This window comes from Meleagris gallopavo, chromosome 1 (assembly GCF_905368555.1).
Source record: "Meleagris gallopavo chromosome 1, MGAL_WU_HG_1.1, whole genome shotgun sequence".
NCBI lineage: Eukaryota > Metazoa > Chordata > Aves > Galliformes > Phasianidae > Meleagris > Meleagris gallopavo.
The window spans coordinates 3,608,416-3,632,287 of NC_139404.1; the positions used below are offsets into that span (position 1 = coordinate 3,608,416).

A 23,872-nucleotide genomic window follows, 5' to 3' on the forward strand; every position below is an offset into this window, starting at 1 on the left:
CTAGGTGCGGGACAAAACAGGGGAAGGCTCCTGCCTTTGTGGTGGATTTGTAAGGTTGATTTGTCATTCAGTGCTTCCTCTCCTTCCTAATGAGCTGAATTGTTAAAATATGTTAATGTCAGTAGACATGCAAGAAAGGGTGAAGCGATATACTGACGTGTTGAATAATTAGATCATCTCCCGCGCAGGGAAAAATTCAAATACGAAACAGGAACAAGAAGTGCCTCTCGCCCTCCCTCTAGAGGCACCAGGTCTGGCTCCTTCAGCATGCAGAAGCAGGTTAGACAATTAAATCTTTAGTATGAATTTCTTTTCATCAAATTCCCGAAGCTTCAAAGCACGATGTGTTCTCATTGCTTTTTTGCTCACCTGTTTGTTTTGTTTTGTTTTTGCAAAGTTGGAGTCTTGTTTTGGATGGCTGAATTCGTAAGCAGTGTATTTATGATGGAACAACACAAAAGTGAGCATTTCTGGCCTGAATTTGTAAATACTGTCCTGGTTAACCAGGGTTCCTTGCTGAAATGGTAGTGAATTTCATCCTGAACAGGAATTGGATAAAGGGAATTTCATAAAGGCACAGGACGTTGCGGATGCCTTCCTGTAGCGTTTCATTCTGGCAAAGCAATGCTTTGCATTTCTTAAAAAGTGTATTTCCTTGAAATAGGAGCTGCTTAATAACCTCAGGGATGGCAGTGTGGTGGGAGCTGCTCCTGTGCGGTCTGTCACTGCTCTGGCCCCGCTGCCACAAGCAGGCATGCTCGTTTGTGAGGTTTCCTTGTTTGATAAACATAACACTTGGCTTTTGTTCTCTTACTTAATCATTTCCTTCGAAGAGTTAACTTCCTAAGCAGCCACAGATTAGTTCTCTCAGTTGTTTTAATTATTTTTCTTGTCACGCACGGTGCAGGTCCAGTGTTTGTGAAATGTCTTCTTTTATTTTGTCCCCCCTTCCATTGCTGCCTCAACGACGCTGGCACTGCAGGCTGAGCTGTAAGGCTTGCTGGCGTCTACTCATTATTCCCAAGTTTCACCTCTTTGAATATCAGTGCTACAGAACCGAGTACTTTTCCCTGAGGGTGATGTGAGCACTCCGGTATTTTGTATTTCTGCACTTTAGCACTGGGCTTCCACGTGCTCACCGCTGAGCAATTTCCTTTTGTACTGCTGACAGGTGACTCAAAGCAGGAGGAGCAGATGTCTGCGGCGTCCGCTGGTGACTGCAGCCTTAGGAGATGAGTTTTGGAATCCCCATCAAAGTCAGGATTAGGCTCAGGATCCTCCAGCAGCGCCGAGCCCGCCGGGGGAGTGCAGAGGAAGAGGAAACCATTCACAGCGACTCATCGTGTGGTTGGGTGATTCAGGGGTCTGCTGGTGACGGTCACAGAGGCACGTGGCTTGCTGCACCGTCTTTGTCTGCTGTGCAGGATGCAAACGGTCTCCTTACATTAATTCTGCCCTTTTGATTTTTGTCCGGTGAATTATTTCCAGAAAGGAATTACTGTGTTTTCTGGAATGAGTGTTGTGAAATTCTTTTCTTTACAGTGGGCGAGTTTTCAGCTGGTGATTTACCAACCAAGTATTTTACGGGATCGCAGTTAAAGGCTCTTCTATAAAAAAAAAATACCCGGTGTGATAGGGAAAGTAAAAGTGTCTTGGTTTCCAAATGATGGAGGAATAACCGAAAGAGCGAGTTCTTGGAATAGTAGCTCCATTGGCACTCGTTGGTGATTTCCTGCGCGTTTGCTGAAAGAAGCACTTGGTGATGTGAGTAGGTGGTACTAAAGGGTTATTACGAAACCAATTTCAACCAGACATTTGAGTCATGGATTGGGAAGAAGGAGAGCAGCTTCTGAGCTTTCTCTTTGTTCGAGCTGAGCGCATGAGAGGCATGGGCAGGATATTCTGTGTTGGTTTGGAGAAGGATGGAGCGGGAGCAGGTCTGGCATTTGGTGATGCTCCCTTCCTCGTGCCACCGTGTGCTGCCATGGGCAGTGAGGAGATGTGGGCTGCAGGAGCTGGCGGGCACGCGGAGCGCTTCCCTGCCTGTGGCTCGATTTGAAAACGTAAGTAATTGCTCGTGGCTTCTCCCAGACGTGAGAGACAAAATGGAGCTGTGTCAGGATGAACGTCTGCGCCAGGGCAAGCTGGTTTGTTGGAGCAGTTTGGTTCTGTTCTGTGAGCAGCTGAGCTGCCACTGGCAGCAGACAGTTGGCTTCTCCATCAGGGAAAAAAAAAAAAAAAAACGGGGTGTTTAAGGGAATTGGTTTGGCTCCTAAACCGAAGGAATTGTTGACCTACTGACTCAGTTATGAAGAATCAGGGAAACGGTCTTATTGTGGTTTCTTTTGTTGGTAGCAAATTCAGAAGACATCTGTGAGCATACGGGTAGGACTAGCACAGGAGAGGTGCTTCTGGTACCTGCTGCATGCTGCATGGATTTTGTGCCAGGAAGGAGCTGAGGTGCTGACTGCTCAGCAACACCTAAGCTTGATTTCTGATGCTTTTCCTGATAATGCAGTGGTAAGTTTATATACTTCTCATTTTTAGTGCTCAGATGGTATCTTACTAAATGTAATGGAAAGAAATCTCTTCCCAGCTCTGTGAGCATGGCAAGGTATGTTGATTTTTTTCATGGGAGCAGCTTTCACAGAAAATGCTAGCTGATCTGCTGGAGTGCAGGATTCTGTAAATAAGGGGGCAAGCTTAGGCCATCGGGTTGATAAAATACAATCTGAAATTGCTTTTCCCTCCCAGCTTCCACCTACAAATCTGTGCTGTGTTGGTGCTAAGCAGAGAGATGGGCCAGCCCTCCATGCCCTAGCTTTGGGATCGTAGCATCCCCGAGCCCCTGCTGCTCCGCTGCTTTCCTCTTGTCTTTGCTGAACAAACAAAGCTTTGGTTTATTTTGAATTTCATATGAAAATCAGATGTGCGTTACCATGCAGTAAATCCAATGGTACTTTTCCTGAAGTATTCCTAGAATAGAAATAATGATATTTTAAGTGGCTTGGTAAATCTTCTGTAAAAAGGCTATCAATTAGTGGTTTCTAAAAAAAAAAATACAAAAAAGCAACTAAACAAAAAAATGATTAATGTACTGTTGGCTAGAGGGAATCACGTTGGCTGCTGGAGCTGTGGCTGGAAGTTGTGCTCCCTCGATCTGCTTGTGACTCTAAAACTGCTTTGGGGGTGTCTTGTTTGGAGGAGGGATCTTCTGGAGCAAGTCGTTATTTATTCCTTAGTTACCCAGTCAATAAAATGAGGATAGCGATGTTTAACTTACCTTCAGTGCTTCATCAGCATTTATCACTATGCTTTCCTTCAAAAGAGAAAGCTGTTTTTCTGGTATGTGATACCATAGCTCTTTGCTTTCCAGAAAACTGTTCTGCATGCATAGATGATAAGAAGATAGGGAAAGCAGAATAGTGCATATTTAATTAATCTCGCTGGGTGCCGCGTCTCCTCCAGACAGCAGTCGCAGTAAGTGTTGATGCTGTGTGCTCACAGTCCAGTGCCAGGAATGCAGAGTGGTGGCTTTCCTGTCCTGGGTGGCTGACATGAGGACTTCTTGCCATTCTATGGAGGTGTGAGTTGTAGGACGGCGCTCAGGAAATATTCCTCCCCCCTTTTCTGCAGTGGCAACACGCACAGCATCTCCCTGCAGAGCTGGGAATAAACCCAGCGGTTAAATAAAAAGGAAAAAAAAAAAAAAAACAACCAAAAACGACAGAGGGGAAGGTTTAACATTGTGCTGGATTTCCTTTTCTTAAGTGCTTCCTTTGGACTGCGGGAGAGGAGCTTACGTGCGTGGCGAGTTTCTAGTGAGCAGTTGTACTGAACGGAGTGGGAGGCAGGGTCAGGGAAGAGTCACTTGGTTGTTATGTGGGTGTGAAAAGCCCATGAAAGGGAAAGGCGGGGGAAAATACTTTACTTGAATTAAAACAAATAAAAGGGAATGTTACGTGAATTAAATATTTGAAGGTAGGTTTCTGCCAAATATTTTTATGAATTAATGCGTATCTTCTGGAAAGCATTTGTTTAGCAATAAGCTTATCAAAGTGCTCTCAGGAGGGACTGTATGTTTAAAAAAAAAAAAAAAGAAATCCCTGTTTTCTTATCACTTCAGATAGAGAGAAAGGAAGTTGTGGATGTTTATAGCCCTTGAACTGTTAATTGTTAAACGTAAATTGAAGCAGCAGATCAAATTTCCTCAGGTTCACGTTGGAGCCGTTTCATTTACTAAGAAATTACAGGCAGGACCCTTTTAAGGAGAAGCAATTTTAGATTCTCAGGTGGTTTGTTGTGTACCCACCTGTACGACAGGAGGACTGCTGTTCTCTGAAACCCTCTGCTTTTGGGGAGCAGGCCCTTACTGTCTGCTCACTGCTGCGGATGGTGCACACCCAAAATTAATGGAAAATGTATTCTGAATGCTGCTGATTTTGTTTTGTTTTGTTTGTTTTTGCACGTGTGTTTGCAGGATCTCTGTTTCCTTCTTGTTAAAATGTTACGAAATAGAAGAGGTAGAATTTAAAATATGTGGTGCAGAGATTGCTTTTTTTTTCTCCCATGCTTTCTGTGATTATATTGACTGAAAAAATGCAGCACATAGAGGTTGGTTTAGCAGCGCTTCTTCTGAAGCAGAAAACTGCTTATTACATTAGTAAGTGGAAGACCTGATGCTGCAGGAAACCCTTTATTGTAAGCCATGTCTTTCAAGCCATAAATTGCATATAAGGAAACACTGAAACAAGCTGAAATTGGATACACATAGTATGGGTTCTTTTGCTGTAGTATGATTTCTTTCACTAAAGCACCCCAGTGCTTGACATTTTAGGTGCATGCAGTCTCTCGATAGCATTCATTTGTGCTGACTTCTGAGGAGTTCCCACATGAAGGTTTGCAGGCAAGGTATGGAGGCATGGTTGGCTTTGCTTTTTCAACTATATTGTGATTTCCTAAGTTTTTCATGGCCTGCAGCGATCCAAACGCAGAGTTTGTGGCTGAAGTTTGCCTCCAGGATGGTGAGCTCAAAATTGGGTCTGGCACAGGAGAGCACTTCCTCTCGTATTGTTCCGCTGGAATCACAATCCAACATTTAAACAAAAATAATCCATCAAGCCAAATAAAAACGTATGCATACCAGCAGCACAAGACATGAATGGAAGCCATTTGCATCCATGCAGTTTCAGAACAGATCTGTGCAGCAGTCACTGCTCTGCTTGCTTTTTGGCCTCTCTTACGCATCTGCTGGTAACCTGGCCAGCTGATGGGCAGTGTTGCCCATTCACAGGTTGGCACACTGCAGCTGGTAGGCTTTTTACCCTTCTGATCAAAATTTGGGCACCACAGTTGTATCTTTAAGGACCTAAGCGGCTATTGGAACTTCTCATATGACCTGTTATAACAGGTCTTGTATGTACAGTCCTATTGCCAAAACATGAGGTTGGCAGAAGTGAGTCATAACTGCGAAGATCTCAGCTTTGCTCTTTGATTTAGTTTTATCCACCAAAAATTAAAATATTTCCAAGAGTACAGGTAGGTATGTGCTGTTCTCCTGTTAGGGCAGAGCTCTCACTTGGCTCTTCAGTGTATTTACATAGCTCATAGGTTATATCTTTCCAAGCTTTAATATAAAAGGAGCTGTGTGTACATTTTATCTAATCTTCAGTGCATTAGGCATGAGCAGTTCCTGGAGAAGGGATCACAGCATAGAGTTCTGCCCCTTCTCCTGGGAGTCTCTGTCTCGTGGAGTGATATTTGCCCTGCAGTGCTTTCACTTTATGGCTTTGTGAATTCTGAATTCCTCCCTGTGCTGGCACAGCTCCTGTGGGAGGACAGAGGGCGGCCTCAGCCCCAGCTCTGCCTGAAGTCAGCTCTGTAGGAAGTGGGATCTGCAGAGGGAATAGTGCCCAGCTTTCCAGGTGAGGCCTCACCTTTGGATTACTCTTTCAAGGCAACAATATTATCTGTCTTTATACAGGTTTCTAGATGACCATGACCAGGACAGCTGCATGCCCTGCAGTCAGTGTTGCCTTGTGAACTGAGGGTATAGAACACATTGAACTGCTGTGCAGATTCATGTCAGGTTTAAGGGCTAGCTTCTTCTGTGGTCAGTGCTGATGATGGCTTTGGGTTGAGCTGGATCAATTGCTTATCTCACTGAAAATTAGATTTTTCTTTCCTTTTTGGGGGGAAGATAAGGTTTTGACTGTCCAAGCTGATATAATTCAATGCATAGCTGCATGGCTGCTCATGCGGAAGTAGCAGCAACTTGTGGTCAGAAGCACAGGAGAAGGTGGAATTGTCCCTTCCGTGACACTTGCATTAAGTGGAGTTTGGTATGATCAGGAAACCCTACCTCCCACGTTGACCTCAAGCAAGAGCTGAGCACTGACCTTGTCAGTTGTAGGTACTTAGGGAGCCCTGATCTCCAAATCAAGCAGGTATTGATATTTGGTATTCCTTGTTTTCTTTTGACATCTGCATTTTAGATGTCTGCGTTTCACTTGAGCACCACTGCACATGGAGTGTTTAATTTACTTTTTTTCCACATCAGTGACAGTAGTAGTCCTTTCCATTTTCTCTTCAGAGTCTAAGTGCTTGAGAGGGGAGTTGATGCACCTCTTGTATGCTGGGATCCATCCAATACTAAAATTTTTAGTCATTAATGTAAATAAGTAGTGTAGAAATTGTATTTATAAACGTCCTACGACTCATAGCATCTGCAGACTCACAATGTTTTTTTCCAAAAGTGTCACAAATTGGAGCTTCTTCTTGGAGCTTGTGCTCCTCACAAAATTTGCCCTTGGCTATAATCTCACAAATAATGCCACATCCTAATTAGAGTCAAGGTAGAATTTATTTTGGTCAGGAAAAAAAACAAAACAAAACAAAACAAAAAACAAAACACCAAACCTGTTCCTCCAAAGAAGCTTTCAGGGCAGAAGTGGTTCAGGCGGTGGGAGGTGATCCTGCCCCTCTGCTCTGCAGTGATGAGCCCTCACCTGCAGTATTGCGTCCAGATGTGGGGTCCTCAGCACAGGAGAGGCATGGACCTGTTGGAGTGCATTCCGAAAAGGGACACCAGAATGATCCAAACGATGGAACTCCTCTTCCATGAGGACAGGCTGAGGGAGCTGGGGCTGTGCAGCCTGGAGAAGAGAAGGCTGCGAGGTGACCTGATAGCAGCCTGTGTCAGTATCTAAAGGGGAGCTGCAGGAAAGAAGGGGACAGACTCTTCAGCAGGGATTGTGATGAGAAGACTAGGGGGAATGGCTTCAATGTGAAAGAGAGTAGATTCAGGTTGGATATAAGAAAAGATCTTTTACATTGAAGGTGGTGAGGCACAGGAACAGGTTGCCCAGTTATGTGGTTGTTACCCCATCCCAGGACACTTTGAAAGCGAGACTGGATCAGACCCTGGGCAACCAGATTTAACTCCGCATGTCTCTGCTCATTGCAGGGGAGTTGGACTAGATGACCTTTAAAGTCTCTTCCAACGTGAAGGATTCTATGATTCTAGCAGACACACAGTTATTCATGTTGTAAAGAATCATCTCTTCATATGCCTTTTTTCCTTTTCTTCTGCTCTGGAGTTTTTTTGTTTCTTCTGTATTTTTCTAGTCATCTTTATTCTTAGGTTTTTTATTGTTACAATCCAGTTTTCTTATGCATTAAGCATGAAAGGTGTGCTCATGCTGTATAGGTTTCTGAGCTTTGTGTATGTTCACCTTATAACTTGAAAGCAGCAAAGCATGTGATCTGAGAAGCAATCTGGTATTTTGAGCACAAAAGTCAAGGGTATATAATTGAAAATGCCCTTTGGAATAGATCAAGTCATGCTAATGCTTCATTGCATGTATGAGTAAAATTATTTGCATGCGTAAATGTTGACAAAGTTGAACTCGTTATCATCAAATCTGCTGTCAGAAGTTGACCCTGAACATTTTGCAAGGAAGATGATGATTGTCTCTTTAATTACTAAATTCTGTTTTGCCTATTTAGGAGAGCTGTACACAACTCTAATTACTGCCATTCGCATCAGGCTCTCTGATGGCAATGTAACTCTCAACGCTGAATGAACATGGTGTGATATAACAGCAGTATGCAGATGCGATGGCATCCTTTCGATTGAAGACTTTGATTATCAGATTGTTATCAGACGATTGAACTGGTACTGAAGTTGGCCAGCCGTCTGCTAAGCACTCCTGCGGAACCACAGAGTCATAGATGTTAAGAGATGGAAAATGCATTAGATCATTCAGACCGTCGTCTTGCCAGGATGTGTTTTCTGCTACGTTTTTTCTTCTATGGTTTATGGCTAGACAAACTCCAAGAACTTGGCCTTCTGGGATTCTTTTCCACAAAACTTGATGGCACATTTTTTCTTTGCCTGATATTTGGTCTAAATTTTTCCGTTTCTTTGTTTTATCGCATTATTTCAAGTCTGTGGTCTCATCTTTTAGTAAGTCTTTGCTCTGTGATGCTAACTATGAGCAGAACAGAATGATGTGCTCTTGAATATTAAAGCATCGCTTACTCAAGTGCTGCACCTTCAGTTCTTAGGATTTGGGAAAAAAATCAATTATTAAAGTTAGTTGTTGGCTTTTTTTTGTTTTTTTTTAATCACGTTGTCAACAGTGTAATTTCTCAGAAGCTTATTTTATTATAGTATAAGGGTGGTCTGCTCTGTTGTTACCTGAGAATTTGTTAAAGTTACCTGAAAAGGCCACTTTTACTCTGAAATGAAAATAGATTTGCGTAGGTGTGGTATGCCAGTGTAAATAAAGTGATTCTATTGTGGCATTGAGGAAGTGAGCTTATTCATGTAATGCATCACAGGGAGAAAGAATAAAATGACACTTTCATATTAGTGACAGAAATACTGGAAGTTGTATCACAGTTGCCTGCATGTTTATTTCCCCCCCCCACACACACACTTTCCATTGTCCTCTATTCTTCTCAAAACCACTCTGTAACTGTTGTTTCCTTGTATAGTTCCATTCGTTTTGGTGGGATCTGGAGGTTGCTTGTTTGTTGTTTGTTTCTCAGTGTTGGTCTTTTCGATGAGAAGCCTTGGGTGCCCAAGGGCAGTTGGCTTCAACATTTCCAACGTCTTAACCACAAGGAGCTTGATCAACACCCCCCAAAACAAACATTCCCTGACCAGAAGGAGGACAAATGGGCACTGTTCTTGCTGTCACCCTGTGGGAGAGAGGCCAGTTGATGTGAACTGGCCTGTGGCCATGCTGTCCTGACTCAGGCTAGAGTTCCTCTGGTCACACCCCAGTGACTTAGCCCAAACCTCCATTTTCTAAAGCATTGTAACTGTTTTTTTTCATTTCAGAGTGCCCCAAATGATGAGAGGATTGCACTGCAAGGCTTCAGAGAGGAGTTTTTTGTTTGCTTTCCTTAAAACCACCTAAGAAGCTCCATACAGGCTAGGGAGTTGAAGCGAGAGGTGAGGACAGGAATATTGTAAGAGGTTAAATTACTATTAGAGAGTGGATTGAAGGTATTTGGGGATTGGATTGTGTAACCAACTGGAGAAATGAATGAGAAACATGTAAATGGGTGGCTTAGTGTGATTGAGTAAGAGAAAACGTGAGTGGGCGGGTAATTAGACTGGCAAGTGAAAGAGGAGGTAGGAGTGGGTGAGTTGTTGGGTAGGTATGTAGCAAAAAAAGTTGAAGCCATTTCGTGGGCCGACTAACAATACCTGAAGAAATGGCAAGACCAGTGTCACCCAAGGCTTGCAGGCATCATGGTGTGCTTGGGTAGAGAGGAGAGCTCCAAGACCTCTCTTGCTTTCCAACTGTCTGTATCCAGCTCCACTGTTTCAATCTTGGTGTGCCTGTGCATCTGGTGAACAGTTGTTCGTACCTTAGTCAGTTGTTGATGTTCATGCAAGAATATGTGAGATGATCATTAGTTGATGGTGGTTTTGACTCTTAATTAGATGAAAGAGAAGCTAGGTGAACTCAGCATATGCTTTAGCCTGTATGGGGCACCCATCTGTGGTGTTATCTCCAGTAGTTGCAGTGATTTAGAGCTGTAGATGGAAGGAGCTACCTGGCAAATACTACAGAATCACAGAATGGTGGAGGTGGGAAGGGATCTCTGCGTCCATTGGTCCAAAGCCTGCTCAAGGGGGAAAAAACCCAGAACTGTGCTCAGCCCCACATCTGGCCAGGTTCAGAGGTCCCTGTGGAAGAGACCCTACTGCCTCTGAATCTCTGTGCCAGGACTTTGTCATCCACACAGCACAGCAGTGTTGCCTGGTGTCCAGAAGGAGCCTCTCAGGCTCCAAATGATGCCCAGTGCCTGTTCCTCTGGGCCTGTGTTGGCCACCACTGAGCAGAGCCTGTCTCCATCCTCTCTGTGCCCTCCCTTCAGGTATTCAGGGGTGTGCTGGGATTCCCCTGAGCTGCCTCTCCTTCAGGGGAGCAGTCCTAGCTCTCAGCCTCACTGTAAGGAGAGACTGAGATTGGAGGTACAAACACGGATGTGCTCAAATTACAGATGTTCAGCACATCAGCCTAGCAGCATTTCCCACACTAGGAAAACATTTCATTTGAATGAACGTAACATGAAGTTGAAGTATCCTTAATTAATTAGCAAACCGTGACTGACAACTTTAATTAGATTTTTTTTCCTGTATCTGGTATATTAGTTCACCACGTCTAATCAGCAATTGGTTTTAATTTACCATGGCAGAGTTTAAACCCTTTCTGTGACCTTTTCTAGTCAGATACAGGCAGGCTATTGTTGAAGGTAATTGCTGTACTGTCCTGTTAAGGTACACTGGATTGTGTATGGTATGTTTTCAATATTTGTTGTAATAAAACAAGTCCTTTTGAAGACCAGATAGGGTTGAATGACTTTTGCAGAAAGTTACAGCTTTATCTTAGCTACCAAAAAGGTGTGTGTTTGCTAAGGAATAACTAACACACTGTGTGGGATTGAAAAACCCTACTGGAGACCAGGCCCTGCAGGTCTTTGCATCCAGTAACCAGGCAAGGTGAGAGTTTCACCTTGCTGAACTTACTTCTTGAGGAAGGCTGCTCTGCTTTATATGTGCTCTAACAGCAGGATGAGGGCCTAGCACACCACCCAGCCTGCTGTACCAAACAAGGTTGCTCTGCCGTAGTCTTTTTTTCATCTTAAGCGTCACCTGTTGCAATCTAAATCTCCTCCAAAGCTGTAAGTGTAGTCACGCAAGCTCCTACAGTAGTCTGTTTAATCTTTTTTATCTGAGACAAATCCAGAAATACTTTGCTGTACTAAGGCAGATGCTGTGCTGGTACAAGAACTCAAATCTTTTGCTAATGTTCAAATGCCGTAGTAACTGTGCAAAGTAAGATGCAGAGGAATGTGTGGGTATGTTTAATGCAAGCCTGCTGGGTTGTAGATCTGTCAAAGCCCCACATTTGCATTACTTACATAAGCACAAATCCCAGTAGTGTTTACGCGTGCTTTGTGTTTTATGAACTGCAGGAATTGAATTGCTAGGGTGAAAATCTCCCTCTTACTGCCATCAGCGGGATTGCTTAGAGGCTGGTAAAATATTGACAGTTGCAGCCCTAACAAGAAGCTTGTTTGCTGTTATGTTTGATATTATAACTAACCACAACAACTGTAAGAACAGCAAGTGTCCTCTGTGGAAACGTGGGTTGTCGTAAGATTCTGAGAGTACGTAGGAAAGAAAACTTTAAAGTTTCTTCTCTGTTTAATTAATTGTTTGTTTTTTTGGCGGTGGCAAGGTTACAAAGGATTTGTAATAAGCATGCTTCGTCTGTTGCCATTTTTTTTCCATATGGGTGTGTGCTTCCTTTTCATTATGTTGTTTTTCTTTCTTTTTTTTTTTTTTTCTTTTAGCATAGCCGCTCCTTTCATTTTTAGACTGAGGAAAGAGCTGCAGAAAAAAGGTTTCATAAACACTGCGGTTCTGATCATTCTAATCCTTTATTACCTGAAGGGGAGGTTGCAGGAAGCTGCTACAGGGAAGGAGGTTTACAATTTCCTAAAGGTTTGGGATTGTGCGATGAAGCAGCGTATTTTAGATGCTACGGAGAATGTTCAGAGCAACATGGTCAAAAGGTGCGTTGTTACATCCCTTCGGCTTGGCTTACTTGACTTCTGCCCCATAGAATTCTGAGCCTTTGAAGCTGTCATCTTAAACACAAAACTGGAATAGGTTACCTAAAGTCTATGCATTATCTGAATTGTTTCCTGCTGTTGTAAAACAGATTTTATTTCAGAAGATAATGTCTCGATACTTTCATTACTGGGCTTTTTCTGTTTGTTAAAGGGACGTGCTCATGAAAAAGTGAAGGAAAACACTTGATCTCAGAAAGAAGAAAGTAATTAATGCTGTTAGTTGTACTGACTGTAATGCTGAGATAGCGTCTGTAGGAAAATGGCCAGACAACTTAAACAAGAACTAGGAATATTTTTAGCAGGCTGAAGCTGCTTAAAATGCTGAAATGGGAGTAGGGCAGGGAGGGTGGTTTTGGGGAAAAAAAAAAAAAAAAATTGACAAAGTCACTTGTCCCATCCCTTGTGATGCTCTGAATTTCTTCTTTTTTTCTGCTTATGGTCAGTCACATGTTCCAGTTGCGTTTGCTGCCTTAAGACTGTAACTACTACCAAGGGGTATCTTATTTTCCTAATATTAAAAATCGGGGTGTGTAATAATAATAATGTCTTTGTAGAGCTTTCTCCCTGGAAGACCTGTCACACACTGCATTAGGGTTCACGGCTCCCTGTTAAGTGTTACTGAGTTTCATGGATGGACACGCCAGCGATGTGGGCTTCTTAGGTTACAGCTGTGGTCTGAAAGATTGTTCAGAGCAGCTTATTTTTTATTGCCTGACATAGGATTTCACCGTTTCTCTGTCTTGCTTGGTCCAGTAAAACCAGTCCATTTGTCAGAGAAAGATTTGTCTGCTTAAAAAAAACCGTACAGTTCCTTGACTAGAAGAAATGCTTAGCAGCTAATACAGAGTAAGAGATGGCGGTTCTCTGGTGGCTCAGGAGATGCCGCAAGCTTAAGGAATGAAGGCTCACAAACAGACCAAATCATGGCTACATCCCAAGGTTTGAGATTCTGTCAAAAATGGTATCTTAAGTGGTATGCCCATTAAATGTGTAGCTGTCATACAGCCCTTTATTATAAGAAGGCAACCTTCTTACCTGAATAAAGTTAATAAAATTGTCAAGGAGTGGGATAGCTATAATATGGAATAAGAGGAGATTAACCTTTCCAGTCTCAGAATCTGTAACTGAGGTGTGGCAAAAAGATGAAATAAAGCGGCTGTACATGCTGCAAACACAAATTGGATAAGGGACTGCAGAACTGATTTTGCTATAGGTAAGAAAGTGGGCTTCTGAGCTGCTTAAGTTTCTCACATGCATTTGCTTCTGTTGCTCAAGTGTACTGCATAATGAATTGCCATTATGAGTATGTAGCTCTAGAAAATGAGGTTTTCAAAGCGCTCAGCAGCAGACAGACCTATGTGTTTCATTCCAGCTCGTGGTGACACCTTCTGGATATTGGGAAATTGGAAAATTTCACCTATCATGTGGATAATTGCTTGAAAGTTGAACTATTTTTTTATTTTTTTCTCCAGAATGTAGTGTACATAGTAGTACAAGAAAATTGTATGGATCTACTGTCTCCCAGGCTTAGTAACATTATTTTCTTAAAAAATTGCTTTTAAAACACAACTGTGCATATTTGAATATGCTCTTCAAATTTGACCTGTATTTATGTCTCTGTGTTTGGAAGAAGCCCATAAGATTATTTCCATATTCCTTTCAGTAAATCTCTAGTTTATTATTCTGAGAAAATTTGATGCATCTGCTGTGCTCAGTGATCTGCCTTTCTGAGCCGCAGATGCACAGCCTTGCATATCTTGTCAGATCAGTGTAGCAACTGCTTTTACAAAGTACATGACAACGTACAACCTCCTATCTGAGAACCAGATCAGACTAAAATTGGGACCGGGTCCAAAAAAATAAAATACTGCAATCAATCTACTCCCTGTGTCAGCATTCAGATTCATTTCTGTTAACATACACTGCTGGGAACTAAAGCGGAAAATACACGCTGCCATCCAGAAACAGATTCCTGAGTCATGGAAGATGGCTGAGATGGGCGTTGTTGATAGGAGTTGCTTAAAGGCTCCCATTTTTGCAGATGCCTTCTGGTCTGACAGACGCTGAAGGCAGTGTTCTAAGCCTGCGTGACACTAAGGAAGTCACTGCGTGACAATCCGGATGCCACGTGACTTCCCTGTTTACAGTCAGCTCAGCTGTAAATATATGTATGTGAAACAGCAGCAGCAGAGTTATCTGCTCCTGTCGTAACATCCTTGGTCTGTGTGGTCGTCAGCCTTCCACCTCCCCCTTGATATCAGTGGGGATTTGCAGCATTCAATCCCTGGAAGACTGTATTTAAGCGCTGATGAGTTCAGACTGCCTTGACCTCTTGCTTAAGAGCATGTGTTTCCTTCCCGTCTGCCTGCTTGCTGCTATTCTTGGCTGCTGGCCGGCACCTCTCATGTCCACGGGCACGTGGCGCGTGGGCAGGTGGTCTTCTCCTCACCCGTGTCCTGCATGCCTGCTGCTTAACCCCGTCATTTCCCTTTCCCCAGCCTTAGCCACCATCCCTGCAGTGGGCTTGGCGCAAGCAGATGAGACAGCAGCGTTCCAGCGAGGAGGATGGATGGCCCTGAGAGCCACTGCCACGGCCGTGGGCAGCGCTCAGGTGCGTGCACTGCGTGGCACAGGGTCGCTTTGGGGTTACAGCAGTATATCTTGAGAATGAATCATGTTCCGGAAGTGTAAGGGCTCTTTTCTGGGCAAAGCCACTTACCAGTGTCTGATTTGCACCTTAAAGCTCTGCTTGGTAAATCCAAGCTGGCAATTCTACCTTCCTGCAGGTGGAGACCTTAACGTCGAAATATCTTCTTGATACAGAACAGGGGAACCTCTTGTGTCCACAGTCACAATAAAAAGCCTTCTAAAGGCTTTATTCCTTTTTCTAATTCTCATTACACTATGGATGTGCAGTGGACTACATGGGTGGCATTTGGCACTGGTACAAAGACAAAATAACTTCGTACATGTGCCCATACCTGTTTTATGAGTGTACAGGATTCAGTTGCTGGCACACGAGTGACGCTTCTGAGACGCCTCATGGGACATTTCTATGGGGCTGGCAGGTACATCAGGAGATTTCTGGGAGTATCCCAGTGTTGTGGAATGTTAGCTGCAGGCCGAGTACAGCACCTGATGTGACAGTAGGCATAGGTGCTATTCTTAGGCAAATAATTTTAGTTCTGAGTATCCTGAGGGGAGTGATACTGCTCTACGGATGCTGCTGCGTTGCTGGGTCTCTACTGAGAGTTTCCTGTGTTACATTTCATCCACGTGTAAGAGGAAACAAATATGAATAAGGAATAGAGTAAAAGTTAAAAACACTTTCACATCTTTGCAGTGAACGTCTCAGAACTTGTGATAGTGAATTGGGATGGAAAGAAACTTAATGCATCTGGAATCTGATGCAGAAGAACATCATTAGGCCCGGGGCCAGTAAATTCTTATGAGTGTGATAACACTTATGCTTACATTTTCCATATAAATTCATCAAATCATCATAGAATGGCATGAGTCGGAAGGGACATTAAAGGCAATCACATTCCAACCTCCAAATTTGAGTATCAAGATCGCATATTTCCCCATTAAGCTTTTAAAATCGTTTTTAATTAGAATTTTTGGTTGTGTTTTATCATATCGTGGTAGTAAATAGTGAATTGTTCTTCTGTGGGAATAGAGGAGAACATAAATTTTGAGCCAAAACACTGCAGCACCTAAGAAAATTGGGCTTCTGTTTTTAATTGCCAATTTCTTTCTCTTTCCTGTCAGCTTTGATTTAAAGGGAAAAAATCAACAAGCCCATTGTGATGTTTTTGATTAGGTTTCAACAGAGATAATAAAAGTATAGTGTCTTTTGTGAAAGGAGTTTTTAATTATTGTTAATTGTACTTGCTAGCTTCATTTCTGAAGGGAAACGGAGGTGACCTCATTCCAAAAGTTGTCAGTCTCATGCTAGTGTCATTCACCGCCTGGAAAAGATGTTGTTCTTTTGTTTCTTTTTGCTTTTCTTAATGAGGAGCTGTCAGCTGGCCTGATGGTCCCTGCAGCTTTGGAAACACTTTCCAAACTCAGTTTCAGTAGCTTTCTTGTTTCTGAAATGTTCAGCTTAAATGACAGAACTGAATTATGTCAGAGGAGCACGGGAACAGTAGAGGATTTTAGATGTGTGATCGGCCTGTCTGCTTGATAACATCTCTACCAGCAACAAGTATGAAAGATCTGGGAAGAGGTTGTGGACTTCTTTTTAAAGGACATTTGCAGAGATTTGAGGAATCGTGTGCCTTGTTTTTTCACTCAAATTAATGCTCTTGAATGTTTTTCATTATTTACCCAGAGGCCTGATTTGTGAAGCCTTAGAAGATCTTGCCTCTGGTATTCTTGTGGCATTGACCTGTGCTTACAAATGCACTGAGTATTCCTCCACTCTCCAGGCTGTAAACCATGCAGGGCAATGGGTGTTCTGTGTTTGTGCACATTGCTGCTCTCAGTGCATTAAGACCAGTGTCCAGTTGGGATTGTATTATAAGTAGCTAAATATTAACATAATTTTAGTTCATTGTGCATTACTTTACATTAGGAGGAGGATGAGCAGGAGTGCTTCTTCTGTTTCTTCATACTTCTTCATTTCATACTCCATTTTTTTTGTTTCATCTTACATGAACAGTCTCTAAATACCTGAAACTTTACAATTCCATTTCAGTTAATCCAATGCAGTCTGCCTCTTTGTCTGCTGTATTTCTCAGCCTTGCTGAAAATCCCCATTTCTAATCAGTACCTCCATACTCTTTCGTAAAGACGCTATGGTAAACTTGGCTGGCAAGTTGATCCCATCTTGTTGCCTGTTGTACAGCAGTGTATAAAGTCAGATTTTCACAACCGTTGTCTTTTAACATCAAACTCCAAGCGAGACCATTATCAGTGAGTGTCCTGAACTCCTGGGCTGGAATCTTTGCTCAGTTATTGTTCAAGCAAACTCTTGCTGGTTTTGATCACTCTGCTTCTTTTCTGTCACAGCTGTTTATGTAAAGCTGCTGATTTCTCCTCAGTACCAAAGCTACTGACTTGGAGACAAAGAGCAAGGTGCCAGCTGGTCTCTCTGCAAAGAAATAAGTGTTCCACTGTTTAGTTTCCTAACAGTGGCCTGGAGAAATCTGTAAGTTCAGTGAGTTACATTCATTGGATATCATCACTACTTACCTAAATTTAGCATTGTGAAGCATAGCCCGGAGTGCCCAGTGCATCTCATTCCTTAGCTTTCTGCTGCTCGTTATAAGACAGGTTCCAGGTCTCCAGCAATTTGAGATGTTAGGGTTGCCTAAAAAGGTTTTTATTCTGTGGCATCCAAGATTTCACTTGGGCACCAGGGGCAGAAGTTTTCCCGAAGGAAGAAGGACATATGTTTCAGCTAGAGCACTGAACTCTGGTCACTTTACACCAACTTGATTCTGTCCTCCTTTTTGCCATCTGTAGCATGAGGTTAACAACTGCACCTTAAAGGTTTATGCTGAAATCACAGAATGGTGACATTTTGTTAAGACTTCTGCAGTTTTGTCAAAATAAATGCAAAATAGAAATGCTGTTAATTTTTTTCATTTCCCAGACAGAATTGAGTTTGGTATCTTACATTGCTTTATTTCCTATTTGTAAAAGGTGTGGAACTGTTCTCATCTTCACTTTCATAAAATGGTAGAATCATTTGAGTTGGAAGGGAACTTTAAAAGCCATCTAGTCCAACTCCCCTGCAGTGAACAGGGACATCTGCAGCTCTATTTACTTTCTCCAAATCTGAGTTATCATGTGAGGTACTCTACCTGCTGAAGGTGCATTCAGACAGAACCTGGTAGGATTAGTTTCTGAAATGGGTACCCTGTTGGGGACCTGTGTATATCAGCACAAGGTGATCATCATAGTGAACAGAAAAGCAGGATATGGAGTCTTGTCCCTCGTTCTCACAAACTGTTGCAGAAATTGTAGCTTACAGGATATTTCTTGAATCATTGGACGATCTTTTGTACAGTTCGACTCCCAGATTCTGAAAGGGAATGGATGAACTGCTTCTACCTACTGACTAAAGGCAATTCAGAAACACGGTTACCCTATCTAGAAGAGATGCAGAGAGATTTCTTAACACTGAACTGCCCAGAAGTGAATGAGGAGCAAAGCTGTATCCTGAGTTCAGACAGAGAGTCTCTCTTTTCCCTACCAAGGAATATTTTCAAGTGCTGGAGAAAAAGCAAGTGTGGATGTTGTGGTGGCAGATGCAGAGCTGTGGGAGAGCAGGTTTATTCTCGTCTTTCACATCTTGACAGCTCACCACGTTGCTTTTTGACCGTGGGCACAGGACACATACGCTTCATGTAGGCAAAACTTGAATAAAAAGGGAAAACAACTTAAAACTTCCCTAGGGCAAAAAGAAATGGCGGCAAGAATACCAAAGGATTGAGCAACCTGGGCATGTTGTTTCTTTTAAGGATTCTGACTATAAATGACGTCACTTAGATAGTTGGGATGTTTGTGAGCACTACAGGGCTTGGAAAGGGAAGGCCGATCGGAAAAACACTGGGAAGCTGAATAATTTGTTATGTTTTATGACTCCGTGGTAGTTAACGGGGCAGCTATTACTCATGAGTTGTCACTGCACATCTCGAAAATTCCTCTGGGTTTCAAAACTGGCAGGAAAAAGTAGTTTCCTAAAAACCACTGAATTAATGAGACAAAGCCTATTGCTCAGTCCCGGACAGGAAGGGTCAGAGGCGGAGTTATGCACAACTCAGTGTTGGAAATCTTCCCTGCAAGATGTTTAAAAGAGCAGAAAGTGCTGGGAGAATTAGTAGTGCAGAAGGCAGGCTTAGCATCTCACTTTCATAATGTACTACTGTCGATCTGGGAAGAAAAGAGCTTGACTGGATTGTAGCAAATCCTTTATTTTTCATTCCCTTACCTCCATGAATGTCTGGTACTGGGGTGCAGAATTGCTGAAGAGGTGGGATTTGAGGAAAGCTTGGCTTACTCATGGGCACCAGCACAAGGCAATGTGTCAGGAATGCTGAAACTCGAACTTATGGACATGTACTGACGGAAAAGAAAAAAGCACTTGTTCTTATATCTTCATTATACAACTCTGTGTTTTCACAGTTCTACAGTTCATATTCATGTCTGTCATTTTTCTGACTTTGTATGCGAGGGTTATTCCATAGGTATAAACAGTGCAGTTTGCATATTTAGTTCAGTTATTTTAGTTATTTCAACCTATCCTGTCTCATCCGTACAGGGTACACATTATCCTCATCTTAACTGGAAACGGAATACCGATTTTATGGTCCTTGAAAGCAGGATGAGTGCTGTTTCAGTTGGATGTTTTACAGCTCAGTGTAAACAGAAGACTGCTTCAGTCTGGAAATGCAACTGGGTATGTTCTCCAGCAAACCCCAGCAAACACGCCTCCTCTCTTGGAGAAAGTGCTGATTGTTCATTGCTATAAGGGAAATCTATAGAATGTCCGAGGTACAATACAGTGGTTAATAATAGAGTCAGCAAGACACTGTAACAATTCTGCTGCAAGTTTGTCATGTATTACAGTATCTCAAACATAATCATGTTCATTCCTCCATTTATTTCAGTCGCTGCTTCTATTTTGCATCCATTTTGCTTTCTGTTTGTTACTGTCCTTGCAATTACATCCAAGATTCTTCTACTTACTCTTTTTCCTATACACAAACTTTCATCCAGAATATTACCAGTTTCACACAGACAGAGGTAACAGCACAAGTGGTGTATTTTTAGCTTCACGTCATTAGCTGTGTACATGCAGCATGCGCACTTTTGAAACAGGCAGTACTGAGAAGGTTCTGAATTTTCTGAAAAGCACGTAGATGCTGAGCTTTATGTCCTTGGATTTTTGCTCTTGGTTGTGGAACTCACTGTCTGGGCCAGAATGAGGAAATACTTCCTGCTTGTGCTGTGAAAAAGTGCTGGATCACAGATAGCTCAGTTTTCACCACAGCAGAAAGGGAACTTTGAGCCATGGCTGTTGGGGGAACACTTCAGGACTTACGAGGATAGCAGGGGTGTGATGTAATTCTCATTATTTTGGGCACAAAGCAATCAGGATAGAGGGAGGCACTTCCAGGAATCCTTGTTTGTGATGTGTTAAGCAAGCATTGGGGCACCAATAAATCCAGTCGTGTGTATGTGGGCAGCAAGCACGGGAACACTCAGGTGAGCTCTGAGAGGGCTTGTCAGGGTGCCAGGAGTAGTGTGGCCACTTTGGGAGTTCGTGGTGCTGCGCTGAACGTCCACTGCTTCCATATTTTGGGCTGGACAGAGGGTGCAGCAGGAGGCTATGATGGTACAGAACACAGCTCTCCTGCTTTTAGGATAGGAGCTCTTATAGCTAGACTGCTGCCTCCTTATTGCTTTGTAAGGGAAGGAGCTCTTTGTCAGCATTGCTTTTCTCGTATCATACAGTCATCAAAGTTGGAAAAGACTTCTGAGATCATCTAGACTAACAGTAAGCCCATCCCCACCATGCCCATTAATCATGTTCCTCAGTGCCATATTTCCCCTTCTCTTGAGCACCCCTAGGGATGATGACTCCACCACCTCCCTGGGCAGCCTGTGCCAGTGCCTCACCACGCTTTCTGAAGATAAATTTTTCCTAATATCCAACTTGAGCAATGGGTTCCAGGCTCTTTTAGGGGACTTGCCTGATGTTCATGCGTGTTCGTGATGGTTTGTTCTGTTTTGTTGTGGTTTTTGTTTTTACCAAAATGTGGGTTGCAGTTAAGTCTAGATGAGAATCACTCCAAATGGGACACCTTTAATCACGAGCAGCAGGTCACACCAGGTTCTAAGATCGTACATTGACACCCAAGCAACTACTTGAGTTTGATCACTCCAGGTTTCTTCATCCTGACAAAATTTAGGCAGAATAAAAAAAAAAGCCTGACACTTGACTCACTGTTTCTCCCTTTACATCCCTTAGCCTGCAGTGTGAGCGGAAGGGAGAGGACTGGCTGGTGGCATGGTGACAGGCCACATGTCTGGCACCCTGCCTGGTGGCGAGGGGTGCTGGCCATGCAGCCGTCTGCGCAGACAGTCGTGTCATGCTGCTCTGTGCTGGCACCCATTAAGCAGAAAGACTGGGGGCTTCCTGAAGCTCCAGTCACGTGTATTGTGCGCCAGTAAAAAAAATTTTGGCTTGCTGTTGATAGAAACCTAACTTAATTTTACCATTAAAGAGGGCTTAATATAGTCTACTAATGTTATCATTGTTCGCCTGATTTCCCTTCTCTGCTGATTGTTTCTCCTTCCCTGTTTTCTCTCCATGCTGAAAGGAAGCTGCTAGAACAGCCAGCATTGCTGAGAGGCAGACCATGCCTCTGGAGGATGCTGTTCTGTGTTTGCTCTGGAATGTGGGCACTTTGCACAGTCTGGTAGCACAGCCCCACACCATGCCAAGTTGTCCTCCTGTCACCTGCGCTACACTTGGAGTTTGTATGCAGATCTATATGTGTACCACATTCTTATCCCTATCAGGTTTTCCTTCTGAAGACTGCCTTCTTTTTTCTCTTTTTTTCTTATATCTTACTTTGCCAAGCCCTTTCTACAGCTGACGTTACATAGCACATACTTACTTACCCCAGTCATCACTTCAACTGTTACATCCTTTCAACCTTCACAGTTGCTACAGTAGACAATTGTGGGGATAATTCAGAATGAATTTACTTGGCCAGTATTAAAACCGCAAAGAAATCCAAAGTAATTCTGTGCGAAAGGAATCTCTTGATGAAATTATTTGCAAGGGGCTGAATGGGGAATACATTGTGAAAACCCAGTCCAGCTGCAAGGCAGTGCCTTGGGGACATCATTGTGGGCTGGCAGCTGCATATGTCATGTCAAACCTGTTCTAACCACTGCACAGTCAATGCTGAATGATCAGCATTGCTGAGCAGGGAGTGGGCCTTGCTGACAGATGCTTACTGCTATTTGTGTTGTTCATTAACTCAGTGAGTTCTGTGTCTTTAGTGCAGTTCTGTTCTCTGTGACAATTCCCCTTTTCTCATCGTGTCTAAGAAATTAAATTGAATTTGCAGATTATTACAAATTGATATTAGGATGCCTGTTAATGGATCAGACTAAATGAAAGGCATGCCATGAAGTAAGTGAGCCTGTTTAGTCATTGATTAATTGATTTAATCATCTCTCTATTGTAGATAGGAGAATTCAAATGTGGGCTGAATGAAGACCTAACTCTTCTTCAGTAAGTCACCAGGATTGTTTTGATTTGTTTTGTCACTGTTTATTGTTCCTTAGTAGCCACATTATTACAAGTGGTGTGTTGAACCATTTGTTAAAGGCCACTTCTAGGCTAACTTCTGTATCCTGAATCCATTTGAAACTTCAGTCTGTAGCCACATTTTCTTAGCACTAATTCCTCATCCTTATCTTCTTTTCCCTGGGCAAACGTTCAACACATTGTCCAGGTTGAATTTTTATCTTGACACAGTGTCCATAATTTCTGTGATCTCTGCTAACCTTATTCTTAATACATTTGTCAGAAGGTCTTCCATACAGCAACGTCCTCTCTGTACATGTTCTGCATCTTCTGTCTTGGAAGTTTTCTCCCCTAGCAAGTATTTGGCTGCTGCTGCAGCAAAGTTGCGGATGCACAGCGGTGTCCATCATTTCATCTGTCTCCTGAGATGTTTCCCTGACTTTCACACATCTGAACTGATAGTGGTCAGCTGCAGCTCACTATCATTTCAACAGAAAGGAGCTTTCTCCCATGCAGGCCTTCTTGTAAGTGCCGCAGAAATACCTTAAAGCCTCAATTTTAAGGTTGTACCTTCCTATGATGCCTGGAGTAGATAGGCCATCAAGCTGGTAATCTGCCTACATGGAACATTTTATTGTCTGATTATTCCTTCTGCTTTCTTTTTTTTTTTTTTGATATGTCTTTACTCTTCCTTATCTCAGGCACTAAAACAGAAAACAAACTGCTTTGATTCTGATCTGTATGAAACTCTCAGATTGATGTAAGTTGGTCCATCATCAGGACTCTGCCCTGCTACAGCAGTTTTACAGTGCTTCCCCTGGAAACCATAGGGAACCTTAACATCTCTGTAATGAAATAGCTTTATCACGTGCTCAACCTGAGTTTCTCAGGTCCCAGAGAAAGTAAGACCAGAAACATCAGCCTCCTTTGTTTTGATGCTCAATAGACAATTTGCTGACCTTATTTGTAGCTTCGAAATGTGGAGCTGGATGCAGAGAGGGGACTAATATGATCAAAAGATTGGATGTTAGGAAAAGCTCAAAGAGAGTGGTGAGCATTGGCACAGGCTGCCCAGGGAGGTGGTGGAGTCACTTTCCCTGGAGGTGTTCAGGAAAGGGGAAACGTGGCACTGAGTTACACGGTTTAGTGAGCGTGATGGGGATGGGTTGACTGTTGGACTGGATGAGCTTAGAAATATTTTCCAACCTTAATGATGCTATGATTCTATGAAAAGCAAGTTGCAGCAAAATAGATACATGTATGTTCTGTTCTTCAGATAGGAACATATATTCCTAGTACAGTTAAAGCCGTTCGGTAGCTGCAATAGGTTAAAGCGAAGAATACTCTGCAAAACAAAATTAGTTTCAAAATCCAGCACTTTTTCACATCTCTTGTTTGGCTCTGTTTAATAGGTTGAGCTTTATGCTGTGG

General features: G+C 42.8%; 1 protein-coding gene across 1 annotated transcript in view; it reads left to right on the plus strand.

Annotated features, from left to right (window-relative positions):
- LOC146545183 (uncharacterized) overlaps positions 1 to 10,868 on the plus strand; it is a 99,728-nt gene extending 88,860 nt beyond the window's left edge. Inside the window, exon 6 of the mRNA XM_085216835.1 lies at positions 1,172 to 10,868. The gene's annotated coding sequence lies outside the window, so the exon portion shown is untranslated. The remainder of the gene's footprint in view (positions 1 to 1,171) is intronic.
- The last annotated feature ends 13,004 nt before the right edge of the window (positions 10,869 to 23,872 follow it).